The sequence below is a fragment of the Acipenser ruthenus genome, chromosome 35 (assembly GCF_902713425.1).
Source record: "Acipenser ruthenus chromosome 35, fAciRut3.2 maternal haplotype, whole genome shotgun sequence".
NCBI classification, from domain to species: Eukaryota; Metazoa; Chordata; class Actinopteri; order Acipenseriformes; family Acipenseridae; genus Acipenser; species Acipenser ruthenus.
The window spans coordinates 6,442,906-6,464,245 of record NC_081223.1 but is presented as its reverse complement, the minus strand read 5'-3'; the positions used below and the strand labels follow the sequence as shown (position 1 = coordinate 6,464,245).

Genomic DNA, 21,340 nt, shown 5'->3' with positions numbered 1-21,340 from the left:
AAAAAGAAACGGATTGAAGTCAACCCAAAAAAGTAAGATTATTTATTTCAATATCGGTGTAGCTATAAACGATGCATGCTTTTTACAATAGCAATTGCTGTTTGACAATGACCAATAAGTAATTTTGTTGCAATACTGTATACAATGTGAACTGAATCAGACTTTGCTCCGTTGTCTCGAAGAAACATCTTCAATTTGTATTTAAAAAGGACGTCCAACGTGGGGCTCGAACCCACGACCCTGAGATTAAGAGTCTCATGCTCTACCGACTGAGCTAGCCGGGCTGACTTTGCGAGGTTCCTTTCACTGTAACCAACTGGGCTATTAATTTGTCATCTTATTTGAGAAGATAGTGAATGACAGAACCAAAGATTCCAAATATAATCCACTGAACTGTAGCTTTCTTATCATAATGAAAACAGATTACACATGACCACAGTTCTGTATCAAAATTAAGTCGTAAGTATATGGTTTCCATTGTAGCTATTTACACACACTGCTCTGTTGTCTCCCAGGGTGTTATCTAACAAAACGACATATGCTGTGCTGCCATAATTGATCACATAGACTTTCCTGCCCCGTGTTGCTTTCTTCTTAGATGTGATCTCAAGTTCTGATGAGTTCTGCTCCCTCGATCACGTTCTGCAGCATCTCGCCTTGCTCATCACTCCCGTATGCTTTGGCTGCTTAACAGGTTGGTCTCTGTGGCGCAATCGGTTAGAGCGTTTGGCTGTTGACCGAAAGGTTGGTGGTTCATGCCCACCCAGGGACGATGTTTTTTGCATTTCTTAATCACATTAGAAAATGGCACTCTGATACGCTGTTATTTCATCCAATTACGCTGAAGAATAAATGTGATCTGTTTTTTTAGTTCAAAATAATACAAAACCAATATCGTCATGTTGTTTGCCGAAACCCGGGATCGAACCAGGGACCTTTAGATCTTCAGTCTAACGCTCTCCCAGCTGAGCAATTTCGGCTTGTCAAGCCTCCTTTTTCGAGATAACATTCTTTTTTAGAATAGTTGTAATATAATTACGTACATTTCTAAACAATCCGTTAGTAACATAATATCAAAGCGCTATAATTTATTTCAGCTCTTATGAGACAAGTATCTTTGCGCATTATATCATCCTTGATTACGATATGTAATATTAATTAATTGCTTCAGTTAATTTTTTAGAAAAACTACTTTGCTAACAGAAGAAAAACAAGCTAGCAGAGAATGGTTTCGATCCATCGACCTCTGGGTTATGGGCCCAGCACGCTTCCGCTGCGCCACTCTGCTACAGCTGCTTCATGACTGAATTACCAAGCAGCAGAAAAAAAAAAACTGAACATCGTTTTAACCAGTCACACGGCAGTGGCCGGCCGAACCATGGAAACGTCGTAAATCAGAGATGATCCGTTTTCTTTTCTCCCAAATACTTTATGCAAAGTATGCAACTTTTCTGACCACTTTGATCACAGGCAGTTTTATCCCCCAGTTTCGGCTGCCAATTCCAATATTCTGTCTCTCGAAAGCATCTTAAATCGTGGAAAGCACTCTTTGTTTAAAATTACACTGAAGACTTATTTTGTTCGACCAGCCTTACAATTAGATATTTTGTTGTTTTTAAGTAGATTTTGTGAAGCGCATATCGGGCGCTATAGAAAATATATATGATTAATAGATAGATTGATTAATTGAATGTTAGCCTGCGTTCGATCTGGCAGGTTTAATTCTTCAAAAGACAACGCCGAAGGGTCTGATAAATGACACTGTAATTATCTGAGATGATGCATGTAGACAGTAATGTAAAAATTATTATTATTTACTTATTTCTTAGCTGACGCCCTTATCCAGGGGAACTTACAATTGTTACAAGATATCACATTATTTTTACATACAATTACCCATTTATACAGATGGGTTTTTACTGGAGCAATCTAGGTAAAGTACCTTGCTCAAGGGTACAGCAGCAGTGTCCCCACCGGGATTTGAACCCACTACCCTCCGGTCAAGAGTCCAGAGCCCTAACCACTACTCCACAAATGGTTGTTTTCGAATTTGTATTATTTAATTTCATTTTTCTTTTTAAATGTATAGCTGTTTTATAGTTATTAATGTATTATTATTAGGCTTGTAGTATTAATATTATTCATAATGTTCATTATTAACGTCGGTATTGTCGATATTAAACACAGCCAGATATGAGGTTCAGTCCAAACAGAGCGCCGAACAGCGAGGTCCAGCAGGGGACAGTAACTTCACACGGGGCCATTTCATCAACCATCACCTCAGAAACACTAACAAGCAAATCATTATTATTCTCCATTTTTAAAAGTCGCTCAGCGCTCTCCTGTAGCAGAGCGTTAAGTCATTTAAATTCAGCTCCGTGTGCTTTCTGAGCGGCTCACTTACTTAACGCGCCTGAATGCATCGCATTGAACACAGCGCTGAAAGAGCCAACATGGCGAACTCTGGCATCCAGTTTCATAACCGCCTCCGACAGGGAGGCCAGCCAATCAGACTCACGTGCTGGGGATAGAGTGTTTCTACAGCCAATCAGGCTCACATGCTGGGGATAGAGTGTTTCTACAGCCAATAATAAGCGATGACTCCAACCAGACCCGCCTTCTGCTAGTGACGCTTTCATTTCAGTTCAGGAAATAGAGAGGTTTGTTTTGTTCATGTGTGGAGAGGTGGTTGCAGTCAGTGATGATTTTACAACACGCTGTCTCCTGCTGTTTAAAGGATTTAGGCTGGGATGAAATGTTTTCCAATAATTAGTGATTTTTGTGTTTGTTTATTACCTGCACGGAGTTCCGTGAAAAGGAAAGCATCCCTTTTCTGTGTTGAATTTCACACACAGAGCGGAGCGCGTCAGTCGCAGCTACAGACAAGTCGAGCTTTTCAATGAGATGATTTAATGAGAAACAAACGCGTTGAAGCTCCAGCAGAGCTCTGCGCGATTCTGAAAGACCAAAGTAAAGTTACTCCTTGCAAAGCATGTTGTTTGTGTTCTTTCTTTATCACACCAGAAGAAGTCATGAATATATTTGAATGGGAAGGCTACAGTACAAAATAAATATTAATAAATAAAAACCGCAGGCGGTGTTTCTGAATGAAAAGAGGATTCCGCTAGACCAGTGTGAAACTCAAACCAGTGAAGATGGACGCGTCAGTGTGTCCGTGTCGCTCTTTCAAGACGAGCTCGCCTCTACCATCGAGCACGCAGTGAAAGCGCCTCTACACACCGTCTTGTGCGCGATTACTAAAGCTGTCGGCAGCAATTCACTGAATTCAGAGTGGAAATGGAACAAAAAGGAGAAAGAGAATGAAAGTCTGAAGCTGAGATTGGAAATATCAGAGAACGAGCTGAAAGCTGTGCGAGGGTGTATAAACGCTACACATGCAGACACTAAACAACCTTTAATATTTCAAGGTAAGATTGATTTTATTGTGTGGTATTGCTTGGTCAATCAAACACCTTAAACCACCTTCTATTGGAAAGATCTTGGTTAGAATTTCTCTTAAGACACGTTTTAAAGTGTTTGATTATAATAAGCGCAGCTCTGTCCTGATATTGGTTATAAAGAGTCAAATCGAGGCATTGTATTATTTTATATATTTAAATAGGTATTCTAGAAAGTACTAGATTGGTAAATCTTAACCAGTCTAATTTAGGAGGCTTCAATGGCATCCTTCTGGTAAAGTGATGTCTTGTATAGAGTCCCACTGAGACAGTCACAGACCATATTGCAGAGGGTTAGAATAATGATTTGTGATCTAATATCAACATACAGGCAGCAGCACATCGGGTTTCAGTGTTTGATTGAACTGTTTGACTGCGAATCTATTTTTAGATAAATGGTTTCATTGTATTCCGCTCCAGTGCTGTTGAGTTTGTCTTTGGTACAGTCGCGGCTCATTCGCTGCTCGTTCTTTTGCTGTAGTCCTGTTTCCTTCTTGTTCCACACACACACATTTACACGATCTTTCCAGACCTCACTGTGTGAATAAAGGGGCGGCAGCAGCACCCTGCCTGCACCAATCCGCTGTAAGATTTTGGACCCGAGTGGTTCCACAAGTTCAATTAAGGGTTGAAGTTGGAGGAAGTAAATACAACACAGTAAGGTGTCAACTGAATTCTATCATTTTATTGAATCTCTAGATTGAGTCTCTAAATAAAGTACTTTGTTCAGCTGATGGTAAACAGAATTAGGAAACGATCGCTCATATTGCTTATAAACATTTACTAATCCAGGTTATTATTTAAGAGCAGAGATGAGTTTGCACAGGATACATACAATAGGGAGAGCCACACCATTACAAATGTATTTTAATACTACAAGGGATGTTATTGGATTTATATCTACAGGTCACGTGACATTGCACAAGTAAGCTTCCAGTGTTGTTGCTAATGATTATTACACAGGTGGAGTTTGAACAGAAAACATATTGCTGCACTTTAAAAAGTTTGAGTTGTGTAAATCACGTGTTTAAATGAAACTGCTTTGAGAATAAGCAGGCTATCCTGCTGCAGTCGCTTGTCTGCTCATTGTATTTGACACATTGAAACTTGCATCCTGCGTTGACCGTTTCCTTCAAAACCGTTCTCACAATACAGGATCAGGTAACAAAAAGACATTCCTCAGACACTTTGCTCAGACTGCAAGTCTCTAGGCTTGGTTTCTAAGCATGTTTGCAGTAGAGAAATGGATGTTTGCATTAGAACAATGCAAAGGCAGAACGGTGGTCATGATGGTGATTGACAGGGAGGTAGAAGTGGATGCAATGCTCCAGTGTGAGGCTACAGGAGGTGAGAAAGACCAGCAGCACTGAGTCTTGTACAGGACGTAGAATAAAAAGATGTTCATATGAAAATGCCTTTTCCTTCACTTTGTTTATAGGAACACAGACACAGCGTTAACCGATAATTGCAATGTAGAATAACAGGAATGGTATCAATGCCATCATGTACCTAAACCACCAAACTATTATACCGGCTCACCCCTATACGAAATAACTGAGGAACAGTAACTTTAAATCCCTGATCAAAGCAACTAACAAACCTAGCTGGTAAGTAAGAGATCTAATTGTATACAGTTTTGTTTCCCACAGATCCCAAAGAGAGCCACGCTATCCCTGAATCTGAAGCACAGGAAGGGCCAAAGATAGAAGCAGGAGTGCTGTGCAAGTCTAATGCAGGTTACAGAGCTGGCATGTGTTAAAGATGAAGAGGTCCCTCAACAGGAATGTGTTCCTATTAAAGAGGAATTCATAGAGCAGGAATGTGTCCCCATCGCAGAGGAACTTCCTCATGAAAATCATGTCTGTACACTTGAGGAGAACAACAAGCTGGGATCCAACCTGTGTGATGACTCTCCATCTGAATGTGAACTGGGATTTAGAGGTAATCCTACAAAACAAGCAGCATTGAGCTGCCTATTCATCCTGCAGAAACTGGTACTGAACACCAGCAGTGTGCTTGAGATTCATATTTTAACCAAGGGGAGCTGCCCAACCACTATGTCAACAAGGACATCACTGTGCTTGCTCCTGAGGCACCTGCTAGATGTGCAGCCGCTGCCACGCCTCTTTAGAATGCTGTGAGATCAGCGGTGTCCAATCACGCTCCTGGAGGCCATTCCACTCCACATTGAACAGGTTCAGTTATATAAAGTGATACTCCTGTTTCTGGATGGACACCCCTGTGTTAGATCTTTGCCTTTCCTCATTCCTGGTAGGCTGTTTGCAGTTCTGCTCCCACAGCTTTACAGAGCTGCAGGGATCACATGTCCCATCACTGGGTGATGCCAAATCCAGTCGGGTTGCTCAACGTCACCAGAAGAAACATTTCAGTAGAGAATTTCTGTGGAGAATGTATGCAGCAGGATCACCAACATGAGTCTTATTTTATTTCTTACACTTTATGCAAATACAATATCATTTTTAAACGCTCATCTCACTGCAACTATCCCGAGGACTGTAATGTTTGCTCGCAATGCCACATTTCACTTTTGTGTGTCTCACAGTAAGCATTGCTGTGTTATTATTGTCACAGTACAGTAAGAATGTGTGTGGAGGTGTTCTGTACAGCAGACCAGCTCAACAGATAATTTCTATATTAATTATTAATTATCAAAAAACAAATTAAATGTTAGATACATTGCAGTACTATCAAAATGCAGGTACTAAATAGGATTTTTCATGATGCTCTGTTGGCTCGATTTAAAATATTCCATTTTAAACATTAAAAAAAAGGATGTTTTTCATTTTCCACTTGGCTGACATGTTGACATCATTTTTGCTGTGACTGAAACTTGCGGGACACTAACTGGTGAATAAATCCACCTCATCTCAAGCAACCAATCACTGAACTGCTCATTCGCTTGTGTTCAGAACAGTGCATGTGGAAGAATGCTGTACAATAACCTTTGTCTCTCTTCTCTTTCTTTCTTTAGCTTCTAAAGTAGATGAAGGAGAACGCGACTCCACTCTATCACCCCAGTGCAAAAATGCTTCTAGAGGCAAACCACAGTGCAAGAAACACAGAGAAACAACACCCCAAGAAGAAAATGTGAAGACATTGAGAACTCACTCAGTTACAATACCTTCCTTACAAGACAGACACCCACTTACTGTGTAGAGTACAGAGACGCCACATTCTGTATGTTTTAACAATTCTGAAACCCAGGGCAACTTGAAGACCTTGCCTCATTCTATTAAAGGTGGGAAGAGTTCCTGTCAATTAGACACTCCTGAAACTCACAAGGGAAATCCCAGAGGAGGGACTCCGTGTTCCTGGGCTGATTGTAGGAAGAGTTTCAATCATATATCACTGCTTAAAAGACACCAGCGCGTTCACACAGGAGAGAAACCTTCTCACATACAGACCAGTGATAAGAGTTTTACACAGTTAGGAAATCTTCATTCACACCAGTGCATTCACATAGGAGAGAAACATTATCACTGTACTGAGTGTGGGGAGAGATTCAGTCAGTTAGGAAACCGCACAAGACACCATAACATTCACACATATGTGTAATCCTATCCCTGCACTTAGTGTGAAGATGTTAAGTCAGTTGCAGGCTCTTACAGGACTTGAGAACATTCTCAGAAATGCAGACACTTGGGGACACCTAAACAACAGGAGTGCATTCGACTAAATACAGAAATATTAACTGAAAACAAAAGAATAAACTTGCTTGATAAATAGGGTCACCCCTAATCACAATCTGTTCAGATCAAAAACTCACCAAAATCTGTGTTCATCATGTTGTTGAGCATATTAAATAGATTGTTATTATGAGTGCAAGTTTCTCTTTTTTTCCTCCTGCATTGCTCAGCCTCTTGCAGTGTGTTGTGTGGAATCTTCCCTGATACCATGGTGAATCTGCGGTACATCAAGACGCAGCACAGTATACCACAGTTATCATGCGGGCAGCTTGAAGTGGAAAATCAATACTGTTTCCAGCAGGGTGCGCCAGAGACCTTTTAGCACTTTAATGGGCTGCATACCATTGCTTCTTAACAAGGTGATTTCTGCTCCTGATGTGTTGAATACTCCCCTCTCTCTCTCTGGGGGACTCTATTAAACAAACAGGCACAAGGTATTTAGAAATCACAGCTTTATTACATCATCTTAGATTCTCTCGTGTACCAGTTCTCTGTGCATGGAAACAACATTTTCATGAGCAATCTGCGAAAACAGCACAAGAACTTTACACATGGCTAATTTATATAGCAACCCCCACCTTTCTCCTTCATTTACATGACGTCTGATGAAAGCCAGGTTTTCTCAAGTAAAATAAACTGAGCGAATGGGAACCCGAAAAAGCATTTTGCACAAGACATTTTTATTAAGCAATTCCAGTGGTTTGCAGAAGTATTCACCCCCCTGCAAAGTTTTCACATTTTGTTGGCACCTGAGCGTACTCCACGACGCTTTCAAATTAGACTTTACATGTAGAATCTACACAAACTACTCCACATTGATAAAGTTAAAGGTCACAAAATTAGTGAAATAGTTTTAGCTTGTATGTACTCAAAGTGGTTTAACTTGTAGATAATTACATTCAGGCATATAAAGACTTTCAAGCTGCAACTCGCATAGTGAACCAACAAAGCAACCATGAAGACCAAGGAGCTTTCGAAATAAGTCAGGAATAAAGTGGTAGAGAGGCACAGAGAAGGGTACAAGAACATTTCAAAGGCTCTGATTATCCCTCTCAGCACAGTGAAGGCCATCATTAAGAAGTGGAAGATGCATCATACCACCCAGACACTACCCAGATCAGGTCGCTCTCCCAAACTGAGCAGCTGGACAAGCAGGAAACTGGTTCGGGATGTCACTGAAGCCACCAATGACCTTGAGAGATCTGCAAAGTTCTGTGTCTAAGGTGGGAGTCAGCATTCACACATCAACAATAAGCCAGTCCCTACACAAAGCTGGCCTGTATGGATGGGTGGCAAGAAAGAAGCCATTACTCAAAAAGCAATTGAACTACTGGTGACACATTTCCTTTTTATATTTCCATATTTCAGCACATGCATCAGTGATGTGATATCCATCAAAGTTCCTTTGAAATGCACAATCAGGTGTTCAGTGGGAGCAGTGGTCACACTTCATTTGAAGTGCTGCTTGTTTAGTCTAGTAACTGTTAGCAAAGAGCTCATTAAAACTATCAAACATTGTTCATTGTGTTCTTAATGTTTGGTTAATTAAAAAGTAACCTATTTATGTACTAATAATGTCATATTATTGGAATTGGGAGAGGTTTGTTTAAAGGAACTATTGAAGCTAGTACTGTAGTAATGTTTAGCAGTGAGATCAGGTTTGGTTTTATTACCGTATACTCACTAGGAATTGACGCATGCGCTTATACTTGAGTATGTGCTGTTTTCTGTGCAGGTGCAGTTACTCCTTTGGTTTCATATAGAAGCTTATGCACCTGCATTTGAGTGTAATGCAAGGTGTGGAGGCTCACATGTTCATATATTGCATTACAAGTTAAACACCATATTTATTCTTTCTCTTTGAATTCCAAATGTTGTAAGACGGATAAGGGTGTCTGCTAAGAAATGAATAAATAATAATCTTTTTAGCTTGTAATAAGATAATAATAATATCTTTATTTTTATATAGCACCTTTCATAGTGGAACACCATCTCACAGTGCTTTACAGAGGTAGGTTGTGAACTGTGCATTATATGCAGAGTCACTTACAATAGGGCATTGATTTAATAATATAAGAAAAGTTATGAACAAAATCAGGGAATTTAATGCATCAATACTTTTCTTGTAGCTGACTGATCCCTGGCTTTCATCTAGTTGGCTTTTAAAGACATCCTAATGACTCTGCAGCAGCACCATTCTAGTGACCCATTTCAAACACTCCCAACTCTGTGAGAAGTGTCTTCTCTAATCCTTCTTTGTTCCAGGCTAAATAGATTCAGTTCCCTTGTCTGTTGATTGTCTGTTAACTCCACTGCAAGGGATGTTGCCCAGTCGGAGGAGCACGTCAACCCGAGCCCTTTATGACTCTGGGTGTAATAATAAATGTGTCAATTAGCAGACGCTGTTATCCAAAGCAACTACACCGACTAGGGAATGAAGTATACACCAACAATTTCTGCTGCAGAGTCACTTCCAATAGGACCTCGGTTTTACATCTCATCCGAAGGACGGAGCACAAGGAGGTTAAGTAACTTACTGTGAGAAGATGTGTCTCCTAACCTCTGTCCTAAGTCTGTCTCCACTCAGTTTATAACTGTGTACTCTAGTCCTGGTCTCTCTGCTGTGCTTAAAAGAGTGACTACAGTTAACTCCAACTTTTTAAAAGCTTTTTAGTCTCCTCTAGTCTTTTTTTGTTCCAGACTGAATTGATTTAGTTCCCTCAACTGTTCTCTCAGCATATTTAGGGTTGGTTGAGTGTACAAGGAAAACAACTGACTCTGGAGAGGAGTTACCAATCAATGCCAGCACACTGGAGATCCAGAATTCAGAACACAGAACCAGGGAGGACATTCGGCCCATCAGTGCAGCAGCTGATTGATCTCAAACCTGTTAAGTCAGGTCTTAAAGGATCCCAGCCCTAACAACATGACTTGGTAACCCATTCCATCCCCTCACCACACTCTGTGAGAAGGTGTCTCCTACCCTCCGTCCTATAGCTATCCACACTTAATTTCCAACAGTGCCCTCTGACCCTGGTGTCAGTGCTATGCTTGAGGTATTAGTTTGGGTTAACTTTGTCAACACCTTTCAAGTTTTTAAAGACTTCAGTCAAGTCCGCCTAATTGTTCTGTGTTCAAGCTAAACAAATTCAGTACCCTCTTCACAGCTCATTCCTTTAAGCCCCGGGATTAGTCTTCACCTTTATGATTGCATCCCTGTTGCTGGTAGAAATGAGTCTATCACAACACCAAGGTCTTTCTCTCACACCCACTGTGTATTTCAATCCTACTTTTTTCCTTCTAAAAAGAGACTTGGTAATACATTTGTGAAATGTTTCAATAAGAAACATGCACTCCACACTGTACAGCAGCTGAATGATTTGCTAATGAAAGAAGCAGCTCAACCACAACACCTGGTATAATGAACATGTTTGTGAGCCAGGTGTTTGCAGTACTGTGCTGTAGATATGAAATTCCAGAGAATGCTTCATTTTGCATGACTGATAACTAATCATTCTATTGCCTTTAATACTGTATATGGGGCCACCTGTCTGCACCTGCTGATCCCAGCACTGATCCTGCTCTGTGTTAAGAGAACAATGAAGATCACTGACACTGTGTCAATAGATTTGGATCATAGGGTATAGAGGAAATAGTTTTCAAGTGAAGTATGGAAATTTGGAAGAGGAGGGCATCACACAGTATCACAGTGTAGAGAAAGAAAGGGTCCTTGATGAGGGTTTAGTGGTGAAGGAGTGCATTTGCCTGGGAGAGGGTATAAAACAGAGCAGGGTGGAGGGACCAGAGCAGCTGAAGAGTGGAAAAGCAGCATCAGCACCTTGTCAGGATGAAACCCTGGACTACAAGAGCCATTCTCCTCTCGGTCCTGACAGCATGTCTTCTGTCAGGGGCTGGTAAGACTGCCTTTCTCCTGAGTAACATGGGGAGGGAGGGAGGGATTGCATTGATTGCCTTCAACCTAAAATAAATGGGGGAAGAGATGGCATTGACTGACTTTCATCAGAATAACAGAAGGGTAGGGAGATAGCAGACAGTCTTCCATGAGATAACATAGTGGAGAAGGCAGGCTTTTCCTCAATGCTGCATCATTGAATAATCAACTTACCATAAGAATATCCTTCTTTGTTCTTAATTTGTACATTGCCATTTAAAATAATGATTCCACCCCCTCCATTTCCTCTGTGTGCAGATGCAAGGAGCCTCCTTGAGGACTCTGAAGAGCTGGGAGATGATGGTTACCAGGCCAGCAAGAGAGAACTGGGTAAGATCCATTCTTCCAGAACTCAATCCTATATTCTCAACACAGAGGTTTGTCTACTTGTCTTGGGGATTGATTTGATGAGCCTGTACTCCACTAGAATAAGACACAGCATTTAAAGAACTTGAAAACTCCCATGTGTTGCATCAACCACCTCCCACCATGGGGACCCCTTATTAAGAGGCTGCTTCAGACCAGAAGGATTCCCTGGTACTGTAAAATGCAGCTGTGGCTTATCCACGTGAATAGCCAAATCAACTCGTCGTTTCTTATCATTTGTAAGAACTTATTAGAAATGAAACAGTCATAAACAGTAAATATTTAAATATATTGGGGGGGGGGGAAACAAATCAAGGTTTGCATTTGAAATTTCCCTTCGAGTCGATCTTGCCTCCTGCTCATCTCTTCTATAAACCATTGCAGGGTGTGAATAAAATACACTGAGATTTTAAAATGTTCATTCAGTTTGATTTACCTTTTTCACAAAATATACATATCCTTGAAACATATAGACCTGCTCTTTCATTTATTGTGCTAATATTCAAACCACTTTTTATACAGCAGATTTAATATAATAATTTATTTAAGAGATATTAAAAATGCAAACTGTTTACTGCAAGTTGATTTATTACAATTCTTTGCCTTATATAATATGTGGCACTTTAAAGTGGTTTATTTATATAATATTAATTCAACTATTCTACACTGTTGCAGTTATTAACAAAAGTGCAGAATTTTATGACCATAATTACATGTTTTCAATACAGATACAAAAATCTTAATACAATTTAAAAAAATCCCAGTTTTCCTAATCGGTCTGTTTGCATTCTCCATTCCATGCTGTCATTCCTTTCATAGCACTGGATACAACACAGGACTGCTCTCATTAAAAATGTAACCACAGCCTGTGTTTACAGATCTCAGCAACACTTTGGAAGACTCAGAGGAGCAGGAAGGAGCACTGGAGAACAAGAGAGCACTGGGTAAGGAAAGAAAGAAAGAAAGAAAGAAAGAAAGAAAGAAAGAAAGAAAGAAAGAAAGAAAGAAAGAAAGAAAGAAAGAAAGAAAGAAAGAAAGTTTCTTATTTGCAGGATTTAAGTTAAGCAATGACAAAAAAGCACAGTCCTGGACAGACCACACATTTGTTTAGAAACTTAACCTGACTAATCATCGCTTATCATGCATAACATCAAGGGCTACTGTATATCCAGAAATCTCCTGGTTAAACCTCACAGCTCTGCATTGCAATGTAATGGGGAACTCTCTGCCTCCCTGTGTTGAGTGTCCTATGAAGCTGTTCACTGCAGTCGAGGGAATCCTTCATTGCTTCATGAAGCTCTCTTCTCCCTGTTCCAGAGGCAGAGGATTCAGGTGACAGTGATGCTGAACTGGACAGTGATGGACTCAAAGGAGAGCGGGAGTTGGGTGAGTCCTTTGAAAAGCACGTCTGGGTAGTGTGTGGGTACAACGTTAAACCTTGTGAATTACAGATGATAGACTTAAGGCCAAACCCCAGTGAATCTGAGCATATTTAGCTGCTGTTTCTCTACTGGCACTAACACAAAGTGCCCAGATCTGTTTCCTAATGTACGTCTAACTGTATAAACCTATTTCTGTTTTACCTGATAGGAGACAATATGATGGAGAAAAGAGCTGACAGTGAGTACAGAAAGCCTGTAGCTTCTTCGGTTGAGTGTCTGTCTGTCTGTCTGTCTGTCTGTCTGTCTGTCTGTCTGTCTGTCTGTCTGTCTGTCTGTCTGTCACACTGATGCGGAAGAGGAAAACACAAAGCTTGAGGGATATACACTTTGAAAATATTTCACCTGTTTGCATTTAACATGTGCATTTAAATGTGTTGATGCAGCACCTTTAATAAGACGTATTGTATTAATTGATCACCTTAAATGTCAGTAAGAAGGATCGCCCAACTGAGATATAATAACTTGACTAAAAGGTTGTCCTGTTCCCTTACCTTTTTATCAATCAATATTTATTTTATATAGCACCTTTCAAAGTTCACCACAGTTGTTTTGTGCATAAGTCTGTGTGATTCTTTTCATATGTAATGCAGACTGAAATATCTTTCTGTTAGTAAGTGCCATCACCATCTAGTGCATAGCAGTGAATTGAAAGCAGAAGGAAGCGTGATCCAGTCACTGGCTCTTCTATAAAGACACTTTGACTGATCCAGCCTACATTATGTACATATATCTAAGACAGGCAACTAGAACTGAAGAGCAGCTCCTGAACTCAGGTGAAAACATTGTAACACACACTCTAACAAAATGAAATCTGAAGCTCCTTACTGTTCAGCAATCTTCTTTAATGTACATTGAAATCCTAATCCAAATTTGGAGAGTTCCTCAACATGGTCTGTGTTTAAATAGAAGGGATGCAACCTACTGTTTGTTTAATGATCTTCACGTGCTTTCTGTCTCCTGAAGTGGATTCTGAAGTGGTCCTGACACAGTCCATGGTAGTGAAGAAGGATGCCCTGTCCAAAAGATACTACAGAAGTAAGTGTGTGTCTCTCTGGAGCTGGCTCCTGGTTTGGGTGAACTGCATGGATTGTAGACTGAAGGTCAATTGATTGAAGACATTGAGAAACACTTCAGTATTACAACATATTCTACCATGGAGTGGTTTCATAGTTTTGGACAGACTGGAGGAAACACTTTGAAATGTGCCCCTTGGTGTCTTCATTAAGCCTGTAACAGCTATCAAAATCAACTGATATTCTCAGAGGAACAGAAAACATTCCAGTAAATGGAACTCAAACATGAATATAAAGTGAACTATTAAATCCAATAACCACTGTTTCTGTTTTTCTTTTTCTTTGGAACAGCTTACTGTTGTAAGTATTTTATTTTATTATGGTACATTAATATGTAGAAATGAATTGTATATATATTTTTAAATTGTATTTAATGGTGTATGTTTATTTCATTTCCAGATTATAGCATCTGTGCTCGTGGTAAGTGTGAATCTGATATTTTAATAAAAATGTGACTGTACACTACAATACAATACACATGTACTGTGCGCGTCACAAGAAATGAATACATGTTAACAATGGGGCCTCCTACAGCTGATGTTGAGAATATGGAATGGGGTATTATTGTATAATAGTATGAATTAGCTGCTCTTAATATGAAATGCCATCTTTATTTAATACATACTCACATAGTGAGGTGTTCTGTATCCTGTGGGAGGGGATATAAAGAAGGAGCCCTGTCTTTGGATTTTGCCAATAATAGAAATGTACAAATAGAGAGACACTCCTTTGAAATATATAGCTCTCTAATACACTACTGAGGCCCCATTCTTGTACAAAGCAGCCACTGCAGTGATTTCAAATGGATTGAACTCAATATATCACTTGTATCTTTCACAGTAAGGTACAGATGCTACTATGGTAAGTAAATGGATTCTACTTTATTTTATGCAGCAATCAGTGGGTTTTATTTATTATTTTCAATCAGGGCATGAATTGTTTATCAGTGTAGCTTTGCTGAGAGGCTTCGGTGACACAGTGACTAGAGTGCAGAGCTGCAGTGTGGAAGGTAGTGGGTTTGAGCAGTTTAGTGGTTAGTGCTGGGCTGTAGTATAGGAGTTAATGGGTTTGATAGCTCAGTGTTTAGAGAAAGTGGTGCCCTGCAGAGTGGAAGGCAATGTGCATGCTTGTGGATCTGAGTATTACTTTTTTATTCATTAGTCTTTTAGCAGTCGCTTTTCTCCAAAGTGCCTTCGAGACTAGGGGGTGTACTATGCATCAACAACTGCTGCTGCAGTCACTTACAATAGGACTCCAGTTTTACGTTTTGACTTGCTCAGGGTCACACACAGTGAGTGAGTGGCTGAGCCGGGATGTGAACCTCCTGATAACAAGCCCTTTTCATTAACCACTGGGCCACTGTCCCTGGGTAGCTCAGGGGGTTGAGTTCTGGGCTACAGTGTGGAAGGCAGTGGGTTTAAGAAGCTCTGTGTTAAAAATAGACTGTTCCTAATTATCTTTTCTATTTTTGTGTAGCTCATCACTATCACTACTATTTCTACTACCGTCATGGGTACCGCTGCGCTCGCTGTGAGTATGCCTTATTATTTCTGTATACATTGGTTGTGGGATATATTAGAACAATTTGAAATGGAAAACCAAGTGTCATTCCATAACAGTTTAGAACATGAGGTCGACCAGGTCAAATATGGATGGAACTCCAAGAGAGACACAGAATTGTTGGAATAAGTTTTATAACAGATGCCATCCATCATAATCCTTCAACTGGAAATATCAAGATGAGTTTATGATTCATCTTTCTACAGCATTGTCTCAAACTATTGATCGATTTGAGGCCATTCGTAACTTATTGGAAAGAGGAAAGTCTAACCTGTCTCCTGCAATCAAGAAATGTATACTTAAACTTATTACATGTGTGTGATCTCATGCTGGAGTAACCAACTCCACAAATAATCCCAGGAGATCTGATGAATGGGATTGCTGCTGTTTTATGGTGTGTGTACAGTAGTTCTCTGTGGGAGGTCATTATGTCAGGGTTGGCTTTGAGTTGAGAAGAAGGGTCCACTGACCTCAATCTCCTGTGGAACTTTTGTCATTTCAGTGAAACAAAATATAAAAGCAGGGGACAAAACAGAGGAGCTTTGATCTAGGATTGCTCTGAATAAAACCTCAGAAGCATGTTTGGCATTTGAACTAGTATAGAGGGTTTCCGTGTTTTTTATTGATAGGATTGTATTGAGAGGTTGTGGTGGCTCCACAGTTTAGCAGTTGATTCCATACCCTTTGGGATTGTGAAATTGCATGCTGAATTACACAAAGCTTATTTTTCAAATTTGTAATTCAAAGGAGTGCAATACAAAGAGTGTGGAGGATGCTATCTACACATGGGAGGGAGTTCAATTCTGCAGCTCAGTGTGACACTGATTGTCTATATTATTAGACAATGCTGACCATTACCACCCCACAATCTCATTACCTAGCTGTGCAATGCTCTGTAGGGTATGGATCAGAACAATAGCTTTTCTGCCCAGGTTGCTGATAATGTCTTCAATTGGTTTCAGACCGGCGTACCTACCGCTGCAGGCGATGCCAGCACTACTGAGCTGCAGCAGCACCCAGGGATCACAGTGCTGGAGTTTACCTGACAGCAGACCTGCAAGCAAAGCTTAAACACACCAGCAACCTTCTTTTATAGCATCACTGTAACCTTTCTGTTCTGGTCCCTCTCCCCACACACAGCTACAGACCCATACTTATTTCTATCAGGCCATTCACAGCTTGTTTAAAACAGCTGCTCCCTGTTGTGCATTTGGTCAATCTCTTCAAGGATATATAATAGAGACAACATTATTTTTCTATTGGGTGATTCCCTGCCTCTCATGAAGCAGGTCTTTACATTGTATGGAATGGTGTCCTTATTTAACATGTAGTCTCAGATTCTCAGTGAGATCACATGCTCACACATGTTTGAATAGAAATACAACTCCACATGGGCACATATACAAAGCGTTACTTGGAGAGCCTGCTTGATTGATTTGCCCCAGCTCATAATCACTGCACCGAGTCAGGTTTGACCAGTAGACTCCTTTCTTCTCCCAGCTCCTCACAGCCACCCTGTGATGTCACAAGTGACCCGTGACAGACCTTGTTCACAGACTGACAAAAACATTGTGTTTATGTAGAGATTATCTTCATCTCTCACTTATTTTAAAATCTCTTTATTTGCATTCATGACAACAAATGCTCCAACTGTTGACCAGTATAAATGCTGTCCTGCCAAAACAACACTATCTGCTGTTACATGAAACTGGGTAAAAGCCTGTCTCTTTCTGTAAAGCTTTTTAAGCAATAAAACTATTAGCATCAATGTCTCGTTTTGGACTGGTTTATTTCACATGACATGCATTCTTGTCAAACTGCCACCACTGAAAGCCCCGAACCACTGCGACAAAGCTGTTCCAAGCCGCTTTCTCCTTACTAGTGAGCTTCTTGGGGAATTCATTGCACTCCAGGATCTTCTTTATCTGTGGTCCGACGAAGACACCGGGTTTGAACTTTGCCTCAGACAGCTTAGGGAAGAAGTCTTGAAGGTACCTGAAAGACCCTTCTCTTTACTTCTAAAGACGGCTGCTCTCTCTCCGGAGGAGTGGGTACGGGGAGCTCATGGCAGTGTGGCACCGGGGCGATGGATGAAGGAAGGTCCGAATACGTGATAGCAGGTGCATTCTTGCCAGTCCGACATTTGGAAGGGTCCACCATGCAGATGTAGCAGTTGCTTGAGTGGTCAGTGGGTTCCCGCCAAATTCTTGTCATAGCAAACTTCATGGCTCTCTTTTCCCCTCTGTACCATCCTACAAAAATAGATTTATTTCACCCATGACTAATGTGTAAGAGATTCTCGCAACATTTTTCATATATGATATATTTATTCAATAACATTGAAAATTGTAAAACATTTTAAAATTAAAAACTTATACAATTTAAAAAATTTTAACAAATTTTATAACATAAAATTCAGAGCAACAATTGTCCATCTTACCTTCCAGAGTTTTTTTGCAGTGCTCGCAGGTGAAATGAGGTGCCCAGGGTTTGTCTTGATCCCCGACAGGCATGCCGAAATAAGCCTTGTAGGCCTCACACATCTTAGCAGATGCTTCCACGGAGTACGTTTTCACTCTTGTCTTGATAAATTGGCCGCAGACATAGCAAAATGCGTCTGCCGGATGCTTGCAGCCTCTTGATGCCATCTCAGAAAAATGCAGATATGTATCCACTTAGGCAGCTGGAACTAAACGTAACTGGTGGGCTTAAGGCCCCTGTATTTATACTACTATTTATATTACTGGAAAGTTCTAGAAAGTTCTAGAAGTTACTCCAAGTTTACTCAGCACTGAATCTATTTGGAATGTTCTGGAAAAAAGGTACATTTCAAAATATCACTGTCCTGGTCACAAAAGCAAAGTTTGTGGGGAATAATAGCCATTTTCTATACTTTTGAGGCATAAGCAATTAGAAAATAACACTTACTACCCAGGAACCAAAAAAAAATAATAATAATTGTTACACGGTGATATCTGCCTCCGGTGGCTTCTTTGAGGATTGCGAACAAATTATGACTGAAAAAAGATCAAGAATGTACCAATCTGGCGAGAAGAAGCGTAAAAAGAAAAAAACTGAGGAAGAAAAACAACATGAGAAAGGTATTGTATTATTTGATTTAGCTCCGTTTTTATTGCTGTAGCTTTCTTGCATGCTGGCTGTGCCCAGGCGCGTAGTCACAGTGTACACATTGAGGCAGCCGAGGCCCTCGGTAAAAATCGACTCAATTCTTAATTTTGAAGACCAAAATAATAATAAAAAATGTACCCACTTTCTTTTTTAAGAATGTAAAATTTATATATATATATATATATATATATATATATATATATATATATATATATATATATATATATATATAAAATGTTATTTTTAATTTCTTCACATTACTATAATCTCGGGCTGTGTATTTGCATCTATAGCGACCCGGCCTGTGCGCCAGGCAGTACCGGGACCTCTGCGACCGGTTTCCCCCGCCTGAAGTACTGTACTACTTCCTATCATCGATTTATACAGACAAAAGAATATTAGAATTGAGTGAGAAACTGTGTGCTAAACTCGTTCAAAGCACGAGTCACAGTGTCAGCACCAGTCCCAGCAGTATCAGCACCAGTCTTACCGGTCAGCAGCAGTTACCAGTCCCAGCAGTGTAAGGCAACTTAAGTAGCAGTGAACCAAATGCAAGTCAATAAAGGTATGAACCCATCTACTTATTAATACTGATGTTATATTCTTGTCCTTTTAAAATTACATATTTCTGACAGTGTGAATATGGTCATTGTAGATTGCTGTGGTTTTGCTGGGAGACAATTAGTTTTAATCTTTGAAATAATATGGGTCATCAAATTTTAACATTAACATCATCATCCAAGAGACTTAATATTGCTTTGCACTTTACATGAACAGTCTCCAGGCTTTGTAAGATGATAACTTTTACCTTTGTAACATGAACAGGATCTGCAAGAGGTTTGTTCATTTTTTTTTTTTTTTTGCCTCAGTAAAAATCTAAATGTTTATTTGTACATTGTATGTTTGCTCGTACATATGTGTGCTCATACAAACGTTTCAAGAAAGACAGTAGTCTTAAGCCTATGTTGTTTTGATGTCGTGCCAAGTGGAGTGGGCTACTGGGGGGGCGGGGGGCGGGGGGCGGGGGGTGGGCAAACCAAATCCTGCTTAGGGCCCCCAAAAGGCTAGAAACAGTCCTGTCTATTACCAGTACAAAACACACACACACAAACACACACCCACACACACACACACACACACACACACAGAGGCAGCAGTATTATTTTTACATTAGTAGCCTATTATTTATTTTACAGTTGTCACACACAGCCTACATAAAATAATAATAATAATAATACACATTTCAAGAATCACAAATGTATACAAATTCTGCCACCCTTTTATACAGTTGGGTTTTTACTGGAACAATCTAAGAGGTAAAGTAGTTGCTTGCTAGCTGTCTGTCTGTCCATCCATCTAGTGCAGGAGTTGTTAACCGATGGTCCTAAAGAGAGCCTCAATCCTGCAGTGGCTCCCCTATAACTTTCCTGCCGTATCGGAGCGCCTGTCAGTCTGCGAGTGAACGGCGGTGTGAGCCGTGTCTTAGATCGCAGAACCTTCAAAGTAAAAAAATAAGATCCGTATTAATTTGGAATAGCATTAAAAAAATTGACGCAGACGTCTTCTTTTCATCCTTTCTTCATTCATCCCTTCCTCTTTTCTTTTGATATTTAGCGGAGAAATTGAACTTTTATAGACCTCCTCGGAGTCTCCTCCCCACTCCCTCCCTCGCTTCTGAGCTCCGTCAGCGGGCACAGTGCCGGGTTTTGTCCCCCGCCTTTAGCGCACAATGCCCCGGCTTGGCCCGTGTGGGTTTCCCGTCGCAGCCCCCAAGTGCTTCGTAGGCAGTGGCCCTCTATAATAGGCGCAGTCGAGCCGAAAGAGAGCACCAGACTCCAGCGGAGAGATAGCAGCAGCAGCGCCGCACACGAATACACCCGGCACAGAGTAGAAATGGGGACTCGGTCGAATTTACGAAGCGGTTCCCGTACTCGAAATGTCAAAGGTAAGTAAAAATAAATACTGAATCTTATAGAAGTATGGATTTACATTGACAATGATGTGTTTTATTTATTTATTTATTGTCATTTATTTTAAGTCTTTGTTAAGTTTAACACGCAGTGAGGAGCAACTAATAACATAAATGAGCAGATAGACTTCGTTTGTTTATTTTTTTTTTCATCTCTTTTCAAATATTCAGTTATGTACTTTGAAATGTTATATATTTGATCATTCACATATATATTCAACAAAATCTATATTATATTATTAAATATACGGGTTTGGTCTATGTATGTATTTCTTTGTATCGCTTGTTTTGAGTTTGCGAACATGGTCTTTTAGTATTCCTTATTTTTAGTCGTTTTTCCGTTTGATAGAAATGTCAGACATGCTCAATCCATATCAGGGTCTGCTGCTGTGTATTATAAAGAGATTTCAGACATGCTCAATCAATATCAGGGTCTGCTGCTGTGTATTATAAAGAGATTTCAGACATGCTCAATCAATATCAGGGTCTGCTGCTGTGTATTATAAAGAGATTTCAGACATGCTCAATCAATATCAGCATCTGCTGCTGTGTATTATAAAGAGATTTCAGACATGCTCAATCCATATCAGGGTCTGCTGCTGTGTATTATAAAGAGATTTCAGACATGCTCAATCAATATCAGGGTCTGCTGCTGTGTATTATAAAGAGATTAAAGACATGCTC

The 21,340-nt window shown here is 40.2% G+C and overlaps 1 long non-coding RNA gene and 2 other non-coding genes across 4 annotated transcripts; 1 reads left to right on the top strand and 2 right to left on the bottom strand.

Moving 5' to 3' along the window:
• Positions 1–211: 211 nt before the first annotated feature.
• On the bottom strand, positions 212–284 carry trnak-cuu (transfer RNA lysine (anticodon CUU)). The gene has a single exon. It is a non-coding gene; the product is annotated as a tRNA-Lys (tRNA).
• A 623-nt stretch (positions 285–907) lies between these two features.
• trnaf-gaa (transfer RNA phenylalanine (anticodon GAA)) lies at positions 908–980 on the bottom strand. Its single transcript has one exon. It is a non-coding gene; the product is annotated as a tRNA-Phe (tRNA).
• A 1,680-nt stretch (positions 981–2,660) lies between these two features.
• On the top strand, positions 2,661–9,440 carry LOC131705354 (uncharacterized). 2 transcript variants are annotated; one of them, XR_009310325.1, is made up of 3 exons: positions 2,661–3,428; positions 5,108–5,399; positions 6,451–9,440. It is a non-coding gene; the product is annotated as an uncharacterized LOC131705354 (long non-coding RNA). The 2 variants fall into 2 exon arrangements; XR_009310324.1 differs by having other exon boundaries at positions 5,108–5,653.
• Positions 9,441–21,340: the final 11,900 nt, after the last annotated feature.